The 19916-nt window shown below is 43.8% G+C and overlaps 1 protein-coding gene across 2 annotated transcripts in view; it reads left to right on the top strand.

Moving 5' to 3' along the window:
* The first annotated feature begins 204 nt into the window (after nucleotides 1-204).
* The window catches only part of LOC133121472 (C-terminal-binding protein 2), a 100584-nt gene continuing 80872 nt past the window's right edge, over nucleotides 205-19916 (top strand). For both annotated transcript variants that reach the window (XM_061230644.1, XM_061230647.1), the window contains exon 1: nucleotides 205-536. The gene's annotated coding sequence lies outside the window, so the exon portion shown is untranslated. The remainder of the gene's footprint in view (nucleotides 537-19916) is intronic.

Genomic DNA, 19916 nt, shown 5'->3' with positions numbered 1-19916 from the left:
TCCCAGTTGTTCGCTCGTACAGCTTCGCGGCCGCTAATCCCAAGAGAATGGCTGTTTCCGAATAAAAGACTGGATATGTCTAGGGGGCGAGGCGGGCTCATGTGGGTTTGTGTCATTGGTTTGTACGACCCAAGACCCCGCCTTGCTAAAAAAGAGATGAAAAAAAAGGAAAACACACACATACACGCATAACCTGCCTCTCAATCGGCAAAGGATTGAAGAGCATATCTCAAACCCAGCCACTCTCCAGTCATCGGGGACGTATATCACTTAAAAAAATAGACCAGCTATTTTCCAGCTGCACATTGTAAAACGTTCTGTTCGATTCAGTTGCTTCTGTGCCGGAAATTGTTCTCTAGACTATTAGTTACACAGTTAGCACTCGGAGGATTAAGTTTTTTGTCATTTTAATTTAAGGTGGATCAATTGTCTTAAATACAAGATTGGTAGGAAGCGATCTTAAAAAACATCGGATGATGGTGTTCTTGGGTGCATAAAGTCGCTTTTTGAGCTTGCGATAAACATCCTATATTGAGGTAAGATCTTATTTTGAATATTTTATAAAGCTGTGATATTCACGAAGCGAGCTAATGATTGTATAATTTATTTCGTGTCCGCTCATGTCCATGTGTGTTCGCCTCACTGCGCCAAGAAGAAATGGAAGGGGCGATGAGTGAATTGTATTCCGAAGACATCTTTGGTCACATATAGCGGACTAGCTAACCTTAGTTCACTGTAAAGAGAAATACGATTCTTCGGTTTTGCTCTCATTCACATTTTGGGTCAATCGCACGTCTTCGCAAGTAAACTGAACTGATTGCAACAGGGATAGCTAGTTAAAAACGATAATTTCGGAGAAAATATGACATAAAAATCGAATCGCACTGTTTTTGAACCGGGTATACCAGTGTTGGCACGCTGCATTGTGCCCCTGTTGGAATTTTTTAGCAATTAAATATTGTCATCAGATTGTTTGTTTTTTATGACATTGCATGAGTTTTCTTGGGCTAACCACAAACAACTAGCTAGCTTGCTGGCCACGATTGGTATGCGAAGTGTTAGCAATGTCGCGTATCTATATTGTTGCTTGTGGCTAGTTTGTTATCGGATTGTATTAATTGCTAAGAGGGAGCCCGTGCGAATAGTTTTTGGTCTCGATCGTTTGGAAAATAATTTTTGAAAAACAAACTTAGTTTGATAGAAGATTTTTGCGCTCAAAAGTAGAAACAGGAGTTGAAATGCTGCTTCGTTGTTTACATAAGTGATGGCTATGGGGAATACTCTCGTACATGAGTAGCTAAAAAGTGGAGCAGTTTAACCACGGGCAACCTTTTTGAGCTTTCATTCCATTAGTGTGCTCAACTTATACAAGGATACAGTCTGTGATGAATATCAAACTATATGGCTGCGCGTAGTATGTTACAGTAAGCTATGTAGAAATGTATGTTTGCATGTATACGATATCGCGAGTTAAATAAATAATTCTGACTTAAAAAAAAATAAGTATCCATTCGAACTGTATCAACCCTCAGAATTATTTATGTAGCCCACTGTATATCTATATATCCTATTTAGTCAAATAACGCTTTTATTATATTAGCTTTTTCATGAACTTGTGCAGGAAAAAGTTCGTTTCGTTGTGTACCGGGGAAAATAATTAGGTATCGCAAATCAGCGGTTTATTGACATGAATTGTTCAGCCTTGCCCATGTAATCCTGCCTGGCCTTCCGTTGCTCCTTCAGTGACTTAACAAAATTAATTCAGAGAACAATACGATCGGTTGAACCCCCCACCCCGCGGTTTTTTGGCGGCACTGACAGTAACAACCGGCGGGTCTCAATGGGGTACACCACCCCATTACACGCATCTCTCCCTCTCCCTCTCCCTCCCTCCCCGAGTAGATGACAAAGATGACATTTTTACTTGAACTGCAGTCGAACCTTTTATCCGTTCGGGATGCATCCTCTTGACACCAAATTATAACTGCCGAAACAGAGAACGCTACATTCAGATTTTTTTTTAGGATATGAAACAATGTACCCTAATTTGTCTGGCTTTATATATATAGCCTATATTTTAAAGTTCAATGGGAAATGATAACTGCCTTATTCCAATGGTCTGTAACACAATATACTTTCTGTTTCAGTGCGTATTACTCTGCTGGGTACAGTAGGGATGTGCATGAAAAGAGACCTTTGAATTTTGATTGATTGATGTTTGAAAGCTGAATAGAGGACGACCTTGGAAAGAACCCATTGTGTGTGAGGGAGAAAGGGCGGGAGTGCTAGCCCGGAGGAATAGGGACTCTACAGATGTGGTCTGCCTGGACATCTGCGCTCTCTTCGGGCATTGTCAAGGAAATATTTAAGATGGTTTGCAGCTCAATACAACAAAGACCCCTGTCAGAAAACTCCATTAAGCTAGTCCTAGTCAGAAGTGCACAGAAAAAAGGGAGTTTCTTTCTTTTTCTTATCCCCTCCAATTTACCCATTTGCCCTTGAAGTATTTACCTTCTTCTTTCTCGAAGTCAGATTCAGAGGCAGGGTGGTTTCCCCATTGTTTGACGCATGATCACTGTATCGTTAAAAAAACCCAAATGACAAACTTCTGTCCGTGTATGCATGCATTTGCTCACTTTTTTAGGTTGTCACTTAAGTACCAGAGAGGTGTGTCAAAATATGAGGTCTTTTTTTTGAGGTGGGGTGGGGGGTGGTTGGAGAAAAATAAAAAAAACGAATTCTACTACTTGGAGCATACAGACTGACATCTGCTGTGAGAGAGTTCCTGGGGTGGCACCTTTTCATTCAAGCCAATTGGAACTTTCCAGAAGGGACCTCTGTTACCCTCTGCAGTATTACGATCCATCTTTCTTAGGCCCTCGCTCTATCAGCATATCACTGCTCCCACGATGCCCACAAGTTCCCGCGCCATGTTCAAGCAAGTTTGAAGGAGACCCCCGCTGTCGTCGAGCAAACCATGCAAACCCGGACGGCCTGAATCTGGATGTTGGGAGATGTTTTGAAAAACAAGTGCCATCTCCTCCCCTCTTGTCCTTGTCGGGGGTTTGAGCTTGCCTCTTGCATTCGCCGCTGTTTTGTATTCATGTGTGGAAGAAGCATTTCCCCCCCCACTTCCCGAGGTCGAATGGATGGCTTTCGGGGCCGCGGCGAACGTGGCAGTTTGTATTTGCAGTTTTGATGCATCATAGGCGGCGAGTAAATGTGAACCAACAGTTTTAATATTTATGACGCCTCCACACTGCAGGTGTACTTGCTTGTTGGAGATGGAGGTTCGTGTCTCTCAGGGAACCCGTGGTGGTACCTATTCTCCCACCCCTAATGCTGTCCCCTGGAAGGCCTAACAGTGTTCTGGCTGGGCCAGCGTGGACTCCATGCCCCACCTCAGTGAGCTAACTGCGAAAGAGAGGTGGAGCTGCAAGCCTGTCGAAGGGAGGAAGACTTAAGCAGAATCGGGTGAAGTGACCTGAGCGGCGTTGTGTGGCCTTCGCGTAAGAGGGGTCTGTTTAAACACAGGCTTTTAATTGGTCTCTGTAGACCTGGACGTTTTTTGTTTAGCACTGCTTTAGTAGTTTAGCCGGCTTTTACAGATGAGCGATGCGTTGGAGCTCGTTTGAGGCCGGTCGTGAGGGCAGGATTAATGAATCTAGAGAAGAACAAAACTAATCTGCATTGATGCGTCTGCTAAACAGAGCAATGTGGAACCGTGATCAGCAAAGACATTTGCCCCCGGGTCAAGCTTGGTTAGGGTTTAGAAAAGCAGCAGCTAAGATGGAGAGCAGCTAGTCTTATTACCCACCTGAGATTCCTCCTCTCCATGCCATAGTATGGAGTTAATGAGGACTTTGACACACAGAGGACACTTGAAGGACATGCTGCTGTTAGCCTTTTGAAAAGCTTGTGTGGGAATTAAAATGAATGTGTAATAGCAGTGATGAGTTATGCCACATGAAGGACAACTCGGTAAACGTGGACCAAGTAACTGAATTTCAATCAAGGCCGAGCAGGTTTTGAGCTATGCAGGTGAACAAACCAAACAAACTGGTTCAGTTTCTCCTGAATGTCCACAATATATCTGAATGTTCAATTATTTACTCCTGGGATTTGAGACTTGTGTTACGAATAATGTGTGAGTTTTTTGGCAGGTGCTGAATGAGCCAGTGCACTTCTCCATTATTCCTTAATACACCCTCCACTCCTCAGCTGCGGAGAGGACTCTACAGAGAGCCTCTGCTCCTCCAGTGATCCTTTTTTTCTTCTTCTTTTTCCCCTGACGCAGTTTTTGTTCGCTGTGAAGCGATATGGGGGAAAGGCATAATTGCCTAGATGTCTCCTTTAGCAACGAGAGCGAGGAGCATGTAATCAGCCAAAAGAAAAGATTGCTAATCCAAGCCTATGAGCCACACAGAGACACAATACCAGGTCCTCGTAAGGGTGATTGAGCTGCCTACACACCTATGGAGTTTGCAGCACAATACATCTATACATGGGCTCTTTTTCTGTTTGAGATGGTGGAAGGTGGTCCATATCTTTGAGCAACTGTCTTCGTACAGTGCAACCAGGCCCCCGTTTCAGTGGTCAGAATCAGCAAATCTGTGGAGTGACACAGCTTGGACACTAACCCTGTGGGTATGCTATAACTAAAAAGGCTGCCAAATGGATTTTCAAAAAAGGTCTGTTTTTTCCAAAAGGATTTGAAAGCCACAAAGAGTGTGCCACAAAAACAAAGAATATCGCTCATTGTCTTCTGGCACTAAGAACAATTATTTTTACTCTAATATAGAAATGCTAGCGAGCCTTGTCATTCATAAGATGAGATGCAAGTCTTATATGTTTTAAATTGCTCAGTACAGTCACTCAGTGGTAGCAGATTGTGAGCAGTGTTGCATCACGACCCATATTAGTGCATGTCAAGTTGGGCCGTGCTTGAACAGAGAATAATGGCAAGTTTATTTGAAGTCAAGCGGTGGAGCAGTGTAGCAATTACAGCTATTAATTATTTTCTTACATGTTAATACTCCCTTTATTTAATGCGTATTAATTGATGTATTCCTGAATTTATACTTGCGTAATCCACCAAGTATTTCTCAAAGGCAAACGTCAAAAGCTTTTCTTATCAGAGGGAGGGTGTCTTTAGAGGCTTAGAAGGGTCTACTGCATTGTGTTTGGCATTATGTAGAAGTCGTAAGTAATATGAAATTGTAACATATCATCTTCCCAGGACGAGAATGTATTAAATAATTACATCACCAATGGTTTGGTGATATTGGAGAGAGTTGGAAGGTTTTATTGGTCTCCTGTTTAAGGGAAATAAGTCTGAAGTTTTAAAACCTATGAGATTGAGGAGAGATTATTCCATTTAGTTTCCTTAATTCATTTAAAATTTAACAAGGTTTCATCGATTCTCACGGGAAATGTAGGGGGTGGGGGCTGAGATGGATACTCAATATTAAAACAGATTTTTTTTGTGCATTCAGAAATTAACAGGCATAGTTGCCGCTTTCAAATTCAGCATCGGTGCTAGTTGGAGACGTATGTGTGCAGAATACAGATCCGCTGGTTAACACACTGGTGTCGCGGTGTAAACTAGTGTGCATCGCAAGCAGTGCGCAGTGCTTCTGGAGTGAGGGGAGGGGGGAAATCGTCATTAATTCCAATCCCTTCGCCCCTGGGTACACGGTAATGTATGCTGCTAGGCAGAAGAAGGACCACCTAGTAGCGGTGAGCCTTCATTTTATGTGTCAGCGCTGGGCTCCGAGCCCCACCCAGACCCGGGCCCTCTTGCTATGCAGCCTCTTGCCAGTTCATCATTTTAATACCCGTGTATTTCCATGTATTTATTTCTGTGCTCCGCACGGAACGCTGCGCATGCAAGACTCCCCCAATAATGGAACTGTTTGTTTTCCCCTGTTTTTAAGATTTACCGTATTCGCGGAATATTTAATGCATGAATGAAGGCTACTTCAGGAATACTGTTAAATATTTATGAGCGTGGATGCGCGGAGAGGAGAGAGAGAGGCAGGTCGGGGGGAATGTGACGTTATGTTTAAGGCGATAAGGGAAAGGGTTGTGTGGCGTTGCGGTTGAGGTTGAGGGCTTGATTGCGCGGCGTTTACTCGTGGGAACGAAAGGTCATCTCTTCCCTCAGAGAGAGAGTACAAAAAAAGGGGGGGGGAGCACCTTAGTACACTTCCCGTTCTGCGTGGGAACTTTTGTCCCGCTTCAGAGACTGGATGCGGAGGGAATTTATAACATGCAAATTCAGGGTCTTTGGATATCAGTGGTGTCCTGCCTTCCAGTGCCGTCACGTTGAGGGATTCGATGCATGTCACGCATCACTGATAACACACGTATTTGCCGTGCCTGGATGTTTGTGTACACTACAATCTGGCACCGTTGCAGTGTTTTTTCCTCACTCGTTTGTAACATTCTCGTGTTTCTCCAATTGTATTGGGTGTGGTAGTTGTGTTCGGCCTGATTGACAAGCAGGTTCTCAGGGTTTGACTTTTGTGCCACAAAGTCCATCCATCTTAGCTTCTCCCTCCGATAACTCCCCTCCCCCACCCACACACACACACACACACACACACAGAGAACCATCCCAACCACCTCCGTCAGCTCACCATCTCTGAGAGAGCGGCAGTGCAATCACATGTCAGGCTGCCATCATTCCATATTCCATTGAAATCTGGGCCAATCAACAGTAGTAGATGGGGAGGGGGGAAGGGAGAGTCTTTCGTTACGCTGCCGTCGAGAGCGGCCCTCGGCGTTTCGCTTTAAAGGTGGATCCCCGTCTGCTTCCCCTCCCGCGCCTGCCCGCCTGCCCGCCCGCCTGCCCGGAGCCTCGCGCGTCATGTTAAAATATTTGTGCGGGATTAGAGGAAGTCAGGCGTGTGAAAACTGTGCAAAACATCCCCCTGTGCCTCCATCGGAGAGGGGACAGATGGCGACCCTCATTTCCATGCTTGTAAACCGCGCTGAAGGGATATCGGTCACAGGCACGACCCAGGCTACGTATTCCGGGGCTGCGCAGAGCGCGCAGCGCTGGGCCACGCTTGACGTGGGCGGTCGTCAGGGCGGTCGTCAGGTACCTGAGTGCGTTGGCTCGTTTGTGGCTACATCTTTTTCCCCCGCTAAAAATCGCTTTTCAGGCCTTGGGGGAAAGTGTGATCACGTTATACCGAGAGCCGCGTGATTGTGGAAAGTCAATAACCGTATTTTTCGTCATTTCGTAACAGCCGAAAAGATTACCAACCGAAAGGTTTAATGCGTAACTTGAATTGCGGTCCTTGTCAAAAGGAATGGCTGGAGACCAGACTTGCCAACCAGGTTATACTTGTCGTGTCGTGGTCAATGAAGAAATAAACCGTGAACTGGCAGTCGCTGCAGTAGCTGTGCAATGAGGAGTACACCTGCGTGGTTGTTTTCATTATTAATCACTGGCGTGAGGGATTTGTTGAATTTCATGCGACACCCTGGTGGCAGACAGAGTTTCATGACTGGCTGAACATTAAGAGAACATAAAGGAAATAAATGAAGATGGCTGTAGAAAAGCCCAGAGGTGAAATCAGATGGCACAAGACTAATTATGAGAGATGTTTATGACCCAGTCTCCATTAAAAGGAGGCTCTCCCCGCTGACGGTTAATGAACGCCTACCTGGCGGAATGGGTGTACTGTAGATTTAGCTTCCTCTAAATTACAGGTCATTTTCATCAAAAATTAGCCCTAATTGTTCTCTGCGGTGAGGGGGCAGGGCTTTGTGATATAAGGACTTTGTTTGGGGGGGAATTTAGAAAGGTGACGGATGCAGTCCAGCTCGAGTGTGTCCTTGACTGGTGTGTCCGCTGTTCCAAATACTTCGTATTGTCACCACCAATCCCCACATATCTGCCCTGAAGTGTAGAAAATGTGTCAGCAGGTAGGTATCTGTGTAAACAGTGTATTTTTCCCCCCTCTTTATAAGGGAATTAATTTAATGTGCTGTATATTTCTGTCACATTTTAACAGTGGATTCTCACAAATTGAAGGCAGTTGAGAAATGCAAGCAGAGAGTGAACCAGCCCCAGAGTGAACCAGTCTGGATGCAAATGTTTTTTTGGGAACCACAGACAATGCGCCATCTGCACTCGGCGGGGGCGCTTGACTGATACTCAGCTACTGCTGGGAGAAACTATTGCATTGTTATTAAATAGCTGCTGCCACGCCGGCAACCATATTAAAACCAAAATGCTGAGAGAGAGAGTTGAGAGAGAGAGGAGGGGGGGGAGATTGAGAGGGAGAGAGAGTGGGAGAACAAGCGAGAGAGAATGCGAGAGTGTCCTTCTGGTTGTGCTGACGCAGTCTGCAGGTGCGATGGAGCAGATCAGATGGTGACACGAAAACTTCTTCCGAAAAAAAAAGGGGAAAAAAGAGCTCTCTCTTTCTTCCCTGCACCCCCCCCCCCCCCCGGCCGCCCCCCTCCCTGGCCTCTCTGCCATTGACTCAGCATCCAAAGACGAGGAGACGCTGCAAGGCCTGCTTTTCTCTCGCTCTCTCGCTTTTTTTTTTTTTTTTTTCTTCTCCTCCTGCGTCTTAAGAAAGCCAGATTTCATGGCAATTGATACAAAGCCTGTTGGATCAATTTTACAGAAGAGGCTGAACCGCTTGCTGATGCTAGGAATAATTACCTGTGGGGAGATAAAAGCTGGAGTTGTTTTTTGAGGCGAAGGTAATGCCTGTAATGCCTCCTCAGCAGTGCTATCTTCCAGATGACTCGCTGCGATTACTCATTTTTGAGAAAAAGGGGAGGAAAAAAGAAATCCTAGCTATCAATGTCATTCTCATCGGGGAAAATGGTCTTATTCATTACACTGTAAAGTGCAGTTTTTCTTGTGTTCAATTTATCGAAAGCTTACAACTCTAAAGGGATTGACGAATGTTGTGGATTTTGAAGAAAATAGCCCACTGCATGTTATTTCAGTCGTTGCTGAAATGATCACTACAAGTAACATGCTTTGGCAAGCGTTGGGCTAATTGCCTATTATCGTAATGACATTTCTAAACAAATTCTCTTCGAAATTTGGCAGAGTACTTGGGAGGTGGAACAAAGTATAAAGCATGCTTACTTTGAGCCAAATTGCTTTGGTCTTTCGTCTTACCATCGTGTGAGGATCTGGACATATGTGTTTTTAGCAGGGTAATTCATGCTGCCATAACTTCCAGTGCACTGAGCAATCCCAGCATGCCTTCCTACCCTTCCTCCCTGCTCGCTCGCGTCTCAGTGGAGACTTCCTCTTCAGCCTCTGACAGCTTCCCTCCTGCGGTTCTGCCCCTTCCAGCCTGGCCGGAGGCTTGCAGATGCTGGAGAGAGCAATGGGCGGGGGCTTTGTTCACATTAGTCTTTCAACCTCCTACTGGGGTGCCAATCTCTCACGGTGCTACTTACCTCCTACCACAGTACCAGTCTCTCATAGTGCTACTTACTTCCTACCACAGTACCAGTCTCTCATAGTGCTACTTACCTCCTACCACAGTACCAGTCTCTCATAGTGCTACTTACCTCCTACCACAGTACCAGTCTCTCATGGTGCTACTTACCTCCTACCACAGTACCAGTCTCTCATAGTGCTACTTACCTCCCACCACAGTACCAGTCTCTCATAGTGCTACTTACCTCCTACCACAGTACCAGTCTCTCATAGTGCTACTTACCTTCTACCACAGTACCAGTCTCTCATGGTGCTGCTTACCTCCTACCACGGTACCAGTCTCTCATGGTGCTACTTACCTCCTACCACAGTACCAGTCTCTCATGGTGCTACTTACCTCCTACCACAGTACCAGTCTCTCATAGTGCTACTTACCAGTGCAGTGTGAAGGCTTTGACACAGTAGGGTGCCCCGCTGTGGCATCAAACCCAATGGGGCAGTAGAACAGGGGGGAAGAATGATTGATTTTCATCAATGATTCTGAGCTTCTTTGGTACCTGGGCTGTCATAAATTAGTCATTATTTATAAATCCACATGGCACTGGTGGCATTGAGCATGCATTAACAGTGCCAGCGGGGTCATCACAACCTTGATCACAACCTTGGTCACCATGGAGGTCTGTGTCGTATTGTTGTTGTTCTGTGCATGGGGCATGCTAGTGGTAAGTGAAGGGTGCCTGATGGAGGGGGTTTGGTCTAGGATGCCAGGGTTCGCAGTTGAGCCTTCTGGACTCCACGAAACACCGGTCAAGGAAGGTGCCCACTTGACAACCCCCGTGAAATACTCACATTAGCGCCCTTTTGGCTGATGTATAATATTGTTGTTTGTTGCCAGGTTATTTGGTTGGCAGGAACCATGCTAGTATAGGAACATCTGAGAGCAGCCATTATGCACAGCCCTCTAATTATACGCACAAGGAAATTAACATCACATCCTGTGCACAATTAATATATAAAGCATATTAATCTGTAGCCCATAATATTTGATTCTTATTTATATATTTGTTTTTATTTGAAACTCCTAAGTTCTATGAACTACAAATATAATGTTTGCATCGGTATTTTCTAAAGATTGACATTTTATTTATTGTTGGAACTGATACTGTGCCCTGCAATGTTCTCTTTGAAGCACTGACATCCTGCAAACCTAGGCCAGATGACAGCTGTTTTACGTTTTTTATGACCTGATAAGGTGTAACTGTCATTCGTTGGTAGCTTTTCAGTACTCAGAAAGACTTTTGGAAGAGGTACTTGTCCACAGCAAGGGCTGGCCTCAGTGGGTCAGATTATAATTAGAAGCTTGTGAGAAAAATGCACTTTGTCACATTGCTGCCGTTTTCCTGTGTGATATGCATTGGTGGGCTGTGTGAAGAAACAGACCACCAGCATTTGCTGGGTAGAGGAACCACACCCCTTGTGACACTTGGGTGTGGAGATAGTCAGGGTTTATGTACAGCTTGTAGCCTCTCCTGTGGGTTCCTGGGAAGGAAAGAGAGACTGTCGTAATTGCCTTAAAAGGACTCAAGGTCATATTTATGAGTACTTATGCACAACCCAACTTTACTGTGCTGGAGATGTGAATCTGTGGTTTGGCACCCCTCTAAACCCAACCCCTCCAAAACAAAAGTTGAACACATTTTCAGCACTTCAATCAGGAGTGAATTTGACATTTAGCATTTACATTTGACATTTAACAAAGCAGGCATTATGTGTGATGGACTTGGGTATTTTGAAAAAGTTTAAGAAGAACTGTATGGAAGGAAATTAGTGAGTCAGATTATGACCTTAGAAAAAAAATGATTTAAAAGTTAGCTTGTGAGAGCTACATTTCAAATTATTACACAAACAATGGGAAGAGAGGAGTGGAAGGGAAAGCTACTTCAGTAAGGTCAGTTAGCTTTTTTGAAGACCTTAACACGATCAATTGGACAACAAATATATTTGATAACAAAACTTTTTTTTGTCAAGTCTGTTGTTCACAGGGACTAATAAGTGAAGGTTGAGAGATTTTTGGATAGTTGCTTGTCTCATGGGAAGACTTCATACTCTAACTGTTCTTCAGTAAACTGAGAGAAGACGACAGGGGAAACAAACTGCCCTGTTCTGTCGGTATGGTATCTCTCTGGGTTTGGAAATCTTTGAAGTCCTGAAGTGTCAGGTTTTTTTTTTTTTTTTGGTCTCACCCTCTTTTGCCCTAGAAGGAATGGTATCAATATTCAGGAGCTATAGGCTGTCACTGAGTCTTTGTGTATAGCCTAGACCCACCTCTCTCTCTTCAAAGAGCAAATGCTTAAAATAGAATCCAGTGTGTGGGCAGGGCAAGAATGGTTGTGCGTGTGTGCATGCGTGTGTGTGTGTGCGTGTGTGTGCGTGTGTGTGCGTGTGTGTGCGTGTGTGTGCGTGTGTGTGCGTGTGTGTGCGTGTGTGTGCGTGTGTGTGCGTGTGTGTGCGTGTGTGTGTGCGTGTGCGTGTGTGTGTGTGTGTGTGTGTGTGTGTGTGTGTGTGTGTGTATGCGAGTCGGTGGGGGGGTTGTTATTTGTGCACGTCTAAAGAACTGACTAACGCAATAGTTTTGCCAGCCATCCTTGGTGATTTACTTATCTACAAATGGCATTTTCAGCAAAGCCTGTCAACTCCTTAAGTACTTTATTTTTTATTACACATCCTGTCAAGACCTTTGGAGACTAAGGTGTAGGAGGGTGAAAGTATAAACATGCTTGTTCTTAACACACTAGCAGACATTCTTTTCTCAGGGTGAAGAACACATTCCATTTTACTCTGTGGTGCCCTCCCCACTGCATTGGCTGTGGCCATGCGGCTTTCTTTCATTTTGAAAGATCGCCCACCTTGGCCTTTCTGTCCCTTTCCATGTTCAACCCCTGAAATATCCATGAAGCGGTTTAGTGGCCTGGCACTTTGGATGAAAATTGAATGGGCCATGGGATTCTGCTGTGGAAGCGCAGTGTGGCTGCTGCAAATTCCTACCGGTTTGGAGACCTTCTTACTGTCTATAACATGTTTCTCCCTGGCTAAGGAATGGCTGTCGGGGGAAAAATACATGTTTCTTGGAGTGGTCTAAATTAAGTGTTGAATAATTTGGAAAAAAATTAGACCACCACTTCCATTTCTTTCTCAAACGTAGCCCCTCTTTCAGTTTGTCCACATTTTATGATCTTTTGTTTTTCTGATAAGTGATGTTATCTCCTTCGGAGAAATGGGTAGGAATCCTCTCCAGGAATGACTGCTGTGAAACGAAAAAAGAAAAAAAAAATACAAAGCAGACCTATATATGGACTCCTGACATTGCAATGATGTTCAAGCTCTTAGAAGGGGAAGGGAAGACCCAGAGACCATTGAAGGTGCAACCGTTGAGTTTGAACCGCTGAACCGCTGAACTAAGCGGTTGTTGTGACGGGACATTCCGTTTCACAGTGCTGGGGCAGTAAGACCATGTGTGGAACCAGGTTTGGACAGGCAGAATATCTGGGATGTTGAGTCATATTTGGCAGAATATATTGGATATGTGCAGTTATTACAAATTCTAGTGGATTTGTCCTTCTGCTTACTGTTGCAAACAGGAAAGACATTTTTGGCAGATCTATACTGATGCATAAGTGCGAAGTGAAGACACTTTTTTAAGATTGCCTTTCAACATCTCATGGTTTTCTCTTTGTTCCTATTTTGTCATTTTATTTTCCTTCTGTTATCTCTCTGATCTTATTTCTTGTTTTATTATATTGTGATTCTTTTTGTACTTCCCCTTTCGACATTGCAGGATGTGTCTTTGTCTGTCTGTCATTGTCATTGCAACTCCAACTAAATCCGAAAGCATTTAACCCTGCTGTGTGCACAACACATTTTAAATTATTCTTCAAATGACTGCTGCACCTACTTTCTTCAGTTGAGATACTGATGCTGGTTTTTCCCAGCCGTGCCGGGTGATGTTGATGCTGGTGTTTCAGGAGGTCTGCTTCTCGGGTAATGGTGGGTAAATAGTTTGCATGATTGCTTCGCCTCGTGGTTTTCACAACACGCCCATTTAAGCCTAAGTGGGAACAGCAAACATAATTGATTCAATGCAATAAGATATGTAGTATAAAATCTTTTAGAGGTATAAAATCTTTAATACTGTTCAAATGAACAGTTTATAAGAAGATTTTAAATGGAATGTGTAATCCATGCCTGAAGCGCCCTTGTTATTTTATAAACCTGTTCATTACATTAAAGTATCTCAATGGGCACAGTAGGGGATATAGACATCAGATATTTAATAAAAAGACACAAACTGAATATAACGTATAAGAAAATGGAAAACCGTTTTGTAAAGGGTGCATAATCATAAAATCCTATTTTGTCATGTGAAATTTATCTTGGTAATTTAATGTATTTATCACTGAAAACCCCTGTTTGTTCTACACATCGAATGATGTTGCTTCCAACATGCATCAGACATTAGGAGGTTCAGGCATATACATATTTGAAATGTAACTGAACTCAAAATGGCCTCACTCATACGTGGCCCTGGCATAGAACTGTATGGGGCCCAATGAATGGTCGGAATGGGAACGTAAATCTGCCTTTTATGTTTCTAAATATATGTCAATCCACTGTGCAGTGGACATGAGTGGAAGAGACACGTCCAAGCACCAAATTCAGAAGCTTTGTCTCTTAAAACTCACTGCTGAAATGTAATAAATCTCTCTTTTCTCAGAATACTGCCACGACTATTTCTCAGGGAGTGTTCAATTTAACTTTTTCTACAGTTATTTTAAAAGAAGCAAGATGCTCGGTGGACCGATGAGGCATCAGATTTATCAGATCTGTTGCGCTAAATTTCCTTGCTCTTTTGTCCAAGCAAGATTCGTGGATATTGCAAATATGCAGTTTGGCTGTTCCTTGATGCCACTGGAATAAATCTGATAAATGGGTTAACCAGCGCTGTCTACAGTTTCACAGTTCACGTCAGGCGGTTATTAAACGTCAGTGTTCCACATTTGCATTACAATTAGCTACATTTGTTCGTTAAGCTGATTCTCTTATCTATAGCAAATAACTGATTAGGTTCGTACAGTGAGACCAGATGAACACCAGTAAGCCTTGTAGAAATCGTCTGTAACGCTACTGAAACAGAAAAGTGTCTTGGTGTTATAATTCATCACATGCACGCTGGTTCTTAAAAGAAAAAAAGCCTAATGTCAGGAATAAAGAAATGGCATTAGCTAGCGGTGCCTGATAGCCCGTTGCTGGCGTGATCCGTTTTGTGACTGATGCGTCCCCGCAGTGCTAGTTCCAGACACTGATATCGGTGAATTATTCAAGGGGAGAAATATCACTCACTGGGATATGAGTGAAACCTCTGGTTTGATAAACCAGTTTGCCGGGAGAGATTTTGCCCTTGGCATATTAGCAGACACACATGCTCCATCCCTGTACATGGCTCATTTGAAGATGAGGGCCCTTGGCTTGAGTGTTACATTCTGTGTGTGGCTGTCACACGTCAAATTATGAATGGTGACTTAAACCCGCTCTCGCGGAGCTCATTGAATAAAGTCTGTTTTTGGTAAACATCACATTTGTTTCAGCGAAGGCATTTTCTATAATTAAACAAATATGGCAGAGTATTCCCAGGCAGATCTTCTGATTAATGGTGCAATTACATAATCCATTACTCTAAAATATGAATGTGGTGATAATGAGCTCGTGTTGTGCAGTGATTCAATGTAGTGCTTGACAGATATTAAGAAAAGTGTGGTTTTACACGACTTGCAAGTTTGAGGATTCGTGCTACTCTGTTCAAATGTGCAGCCCTTCCCCTGAACTGATTTCTGTACCTTCCAGAAGCTATTCAGCTGTGTTTCACAAACGCATGTTAACCTTGGGCTGCCCCTGTTTTTTAAAAATATGAGTTGTTGTAATCATCTAAACCAGGATTTGGCTGGAGATATTGGTATTGTACTTTTCATGGCCTTGTTACTCAGTGTGAGATTACATGTTTTTCCTCGTTGTATAATTTTACTGAACAATCGCTTGGAGGGAAAATCCAATTATATCTAATGCTGAGCTGTTTTTACTAGATTAGTGACTTTTTATTAACAAAGTGTTGCATTGCTTTGAAAAGGGGGCTTTGTGAAAGGGAACCAATCAACCCCAGAATGGAAAGGGCATCGAACTGCATAAGCAAGGCACAGAGGTTGATTCAGTACTGAATATACCAGGGGTGCACAACTCCAGTCCTTGGGGGCTGGTCTGTGTACTGGTTTTTGTTCCAACCAATTGCCTTCTTTTTAATTTGCTGACACCTCTATAAATTACCCTGGTTCAAGCCTGTACTTGAGCACAGTAAAATCATTAGGATACACTTGCAGTCTACAGCTGTAGCCGGTACTCATACACATGTCAGATTAGATACAATTGATTCAATTAAGTAATTAAGACCAGAAGTTGGCGCAAATTTCTGAAACGGATGGACCCTTGTTGTGCACCCCTGGAATATACTGTCAGCAACACTACAGAGCTGATGTGTTATCTGCAGGTTCTGTAGGTTCATGTGACCAACAGCAACATGTGTATCCTCTACATCTGATTGAGATGATGCATAGGTTGAATGTCACTCCCATAATTCAACCCACCTTTTAACTTATTGGATGACGTCTTTAACTTCCTGTAGCAACAGGGCAGAGTGCATGAGCCTAGTTAGCTGCAGCAAAGATGGACCAAGATAAAATAAACAGAAGTAGCGCAGAAGTCGCTGATGTAACTGGTTTGAAAAGAAGATTCATACCTCATGGGAGTCTTTTAGGCAGCTGTGTTTATGAGATGATCGAGACGTGACTCCACTTCACTTGCTTTTTTGTATGCCGCGTGTGGGTGTGTGCACCTTCTTTTGACCCCAGCTTTGCTGAATCTGGTTCTGGAGAAAGTGTTTAAAATTCAGCCATGTTCACATTTAGAAAATGAGGCTACGTTGTCCGTGGTATTGGAATGTGACTTCAATGCATGACTCGCTCAATTGCATGATGCAATCGAAGCCCTCCCCCTCAGTTGGCTGTTGTAGTGTAGTTCACTGAGTAGATGTGTCGGTGAAGGAGACAAGCCGGGTTAGAGGTGATGTTAGTCACTAGTCACTGTCTTCAGCTGATGAGAAAACTCTTCTTTCTTTAAAACGCCTTCGATTGCATCTCACTATGCCTGACTGAACGCCTTCATATAGATTTTATAACAGGTTACCTCATACCCCTACTCCTACTTTTTTACTTTTTATTCATAAGTCATCTTTTAGATTCACTCTCATGCCAAAATGGCCAGAGAGCACAATTTTGCAATTTAAATAAAATTTAAAAAATCTGATCTTGCTTCCACTGACCATTTAACCCAGAGCAGAATTTAGCTTCTTTCATGCTACCTCGTATTGAATTTGACAAAATAATATGAATATTTAAATGAGGAATTGCAAATATTTTTGGGTGTATTTAGCAGGTCAAAACATACTGCCAGTGGGCCAGATTTTTCCCAAGGGCTGCCAGTTGCCGACCCCAGTTTTAGAGTCAGAAGGCTTGGGTAGATCCTGAATTAGCAGTGGGCGGTTAAGCCCAGTAGAGTGTCACAGTCCACATAATGTTGCGGGGGGTTGGGGTTATCTTCCTGACCTACAAAGTTTATGAAGCCATACTTCAGTCGTGCGTAGGAGCAACTCGCTCACCCCGCCTCTACTGACCGTCATTTGTTTCTTGCAGCAGCTCCTGCGGTTGTTGTTGCTTTTTAGAAAGCACGTTCGGCTAATTGATGCTGAACCCTACAGTGCGTTTCCACTGCACAATGGATGCAGCCCGCAGGAGTTCTGCTCCCTCTCACGCCCCTCCTGTTTGACCGCTGTAATGCCCTGCATCATCACCCCCCCATAACGGGAGATGAATGTCAGAGGCCGAGACAGTCCGTTCAGAGCAGTTGCCTCAGGTATAACTGTAGAGCGAGCAGTGTGCATGACTGCACCATCACTGCACAATGAACCATAGGAAGTCTGGACAGTACACAGTAAACCCGTTAACCATTCTGAGAAGAATCTTATTCTTCTGCAGCAATCATGCAAATTTATATCTGCTGATTTGTGGCAAAAGAACACTTCTCTCCCTGGAATTTATTGAACTTTTGCAACCAAAGGGCTTTGACAAGCCTGTCAAGACCTCTGCACCTGTGCTTTGGAATCTCTGGGTATCTTCAACATGTGCAATAAGAAGACTGTGAAATGTTCAACATTTCTTTTATTTATTTTTTATGTTTTTGCTTTCAGGAATTCCAAAAAGTTTTTTTGCAGTTAACACCCTGAGGCACAAGTAAAGCTTTGGATGCATTTCTTATTTTTCAGATAAGGTCAGAGTCCAGCTGAATGGTTGTGATTCTGAAGGAGACTGAGGTGTTTGTTCACACCATGGACCCTCTTTATTTTTAGTTGTGTTTCTGAACAAACAGCAACTTCATGACATATTGAGGGAGGTAGTTATATAAGCAGGATTAATCCAGTCTTGTTCCAAAAGGGACTCAAACTATTGTAGCTTTTGACTGTGATTGCACCTAACGACAGTGGAGACTGTTTGGAGCTTCTACACGAGGCTTCCAGTGGTATCCTTTTATAGATTATTTACTGATGGCTTCTTTTCATTTTATTTTTATTGGCACAGCCCATACTATCTGTGATGTCATGATGTCATTCAAAACAGTGACCATGTGAGCACTGTTCAAAGGATTTATAGCACTTGTGGCAAGTAATTTAAATTGTGAGGCTACTTTGCTACGTTTTGGAACATTCGTCATGTAAACATTGACTGCCCTACTGAAAAAAAACAGCTCAAGCTAGGTTTTAAAACAGCTGGTAGTCGGTTGGCCAGTTCAGACCAGCTCCATGCTTTGGACCAGCTCAAGCTATATTTTGAAACAGCTGGAAGCTGGTAATTTCAAGCTGGTCATAGCTGGATTTTACACCTGGGAATGCTATTGTATCCTATTTTTTCCACTTGTGTCTGAAAAGAGATGTGAACTTCTGTATTATTTATTATCTTTGTACGGTGCAATGTATGGACTGTGGCCTTTTTTTAGCAGTTTGAGTGTGATGGAGTGTGGAGTGTTGTAACCATGCAGGAATGCCATTTACGTTTAAAACCTGCTCAGATATATGTAGATTACAATATGGATTTGTTTCATGAAATGAAAGATGCTAGCTTAATGCCCTGATTTTGTAATGTGTCCAAAACAATCTAGTTGAGTAAATTTAAATTCATGGGCCTGTTTTCCATATAAAGTGTGGCAGAACACATTATATTAACTCAATAAATATTGCGCAGATAACGGCTTACACATGTTTACGCAGTAGTGTCTGTGTGTGTGTGTGTGTGTGTGTGTGTGTGTGTGCGTGTGTGTGTTTCTGCTCCCTGGGCTCTGGCAGGCATCACAGTGAGCTCAAGGTTTTAGAGGGGCCTCTGGATTTTGGCTGGCCTGCCCTGTTGTGAAATGTGATCGGTCAGCTCCATTAGAGCCAGGATCGGGTGTTGCTGTACAGCCCAGGGGCCGATGTTCTGGGGCGGGAGAGATGGTGTAGAGCGAGCTCAGCCGTCTGCAGGTGTATCTCTCCCCACACTAACTATCCTACCGCTTACTCTACTCGCACATCAGTATTCACTGTACCAACCGCTCCACTCTTACTGCTGTGACTCACCAACCATCGCTACTCGCTTTTCCTGCTCATTGGTAGTTCAATTACCCATTTGAAATCCAAACACTTCTCACTGGACAGCTACTCATTGTATCTACTACCTCCTGTACTTCGCCTACCACTCATTATGCATACTCACTACTATACCAATGAACCTCCTTTACCTACTTACAAAAAATGTACTACTCACTGTTGCCATTTTGCTCTTTGACACCACTGGCCATTTAGTCCTCCTTTGCTCAGCATATTAAAGTACTGTAGTTGGCCAACATTCAGCCCTCTACTGGCTGTGTCTTGTTACTGCAGCCTGTATTCCCTCCCCAGAACACAACAATGTTCCCTGGGTCCAGTTCTTGTTTTCTGTACCTGCGAACAATCCAGATTCAGCACTCCGGAAACCCACCCGCCATTTTGTATTCCGTTCTCCATACCCCCACGCACCGCCCAGAAACCCCAGCCGCACATTGTTTGATGGAATCCAATTTAGGTTTGTTTGTCAAAGGGGAGCTCTACTGACTGCCATGGCGTATTAAAGAGATGCCCGACCAGAGCGCTCACAGAGCTTCCTTTCAGTGCCCGCTCGCCAGCCGCAATGTAAACCTCACACGCACGTGACTCTTAACCACCGCTGGCTAAAATAATCGATTTCCAGCTCTGAACTTCAGAGACTTCAGTCTCTCCACAGTGGGGAAGCGCAGTGTGGGGGAGCCAGTCTGACTGTGAAGT

Source organism: Conger conger, chromosome 2 (assembly GCF_963514075.1).
Source record: "Conger conger chromosome 2, fConCon1.1, whole genome shotgun sequence".
NCBI lineage: Eukaryota > Metazoa > Chordata > Actinopteri > Anguilliformes > Congridae > Conger > Conger conger.
The sequence above is the reverse complement of the archived record's forward strand: the minus strand, read 5'-3'. Positions and strand labels throughout refer to the sequence as shown.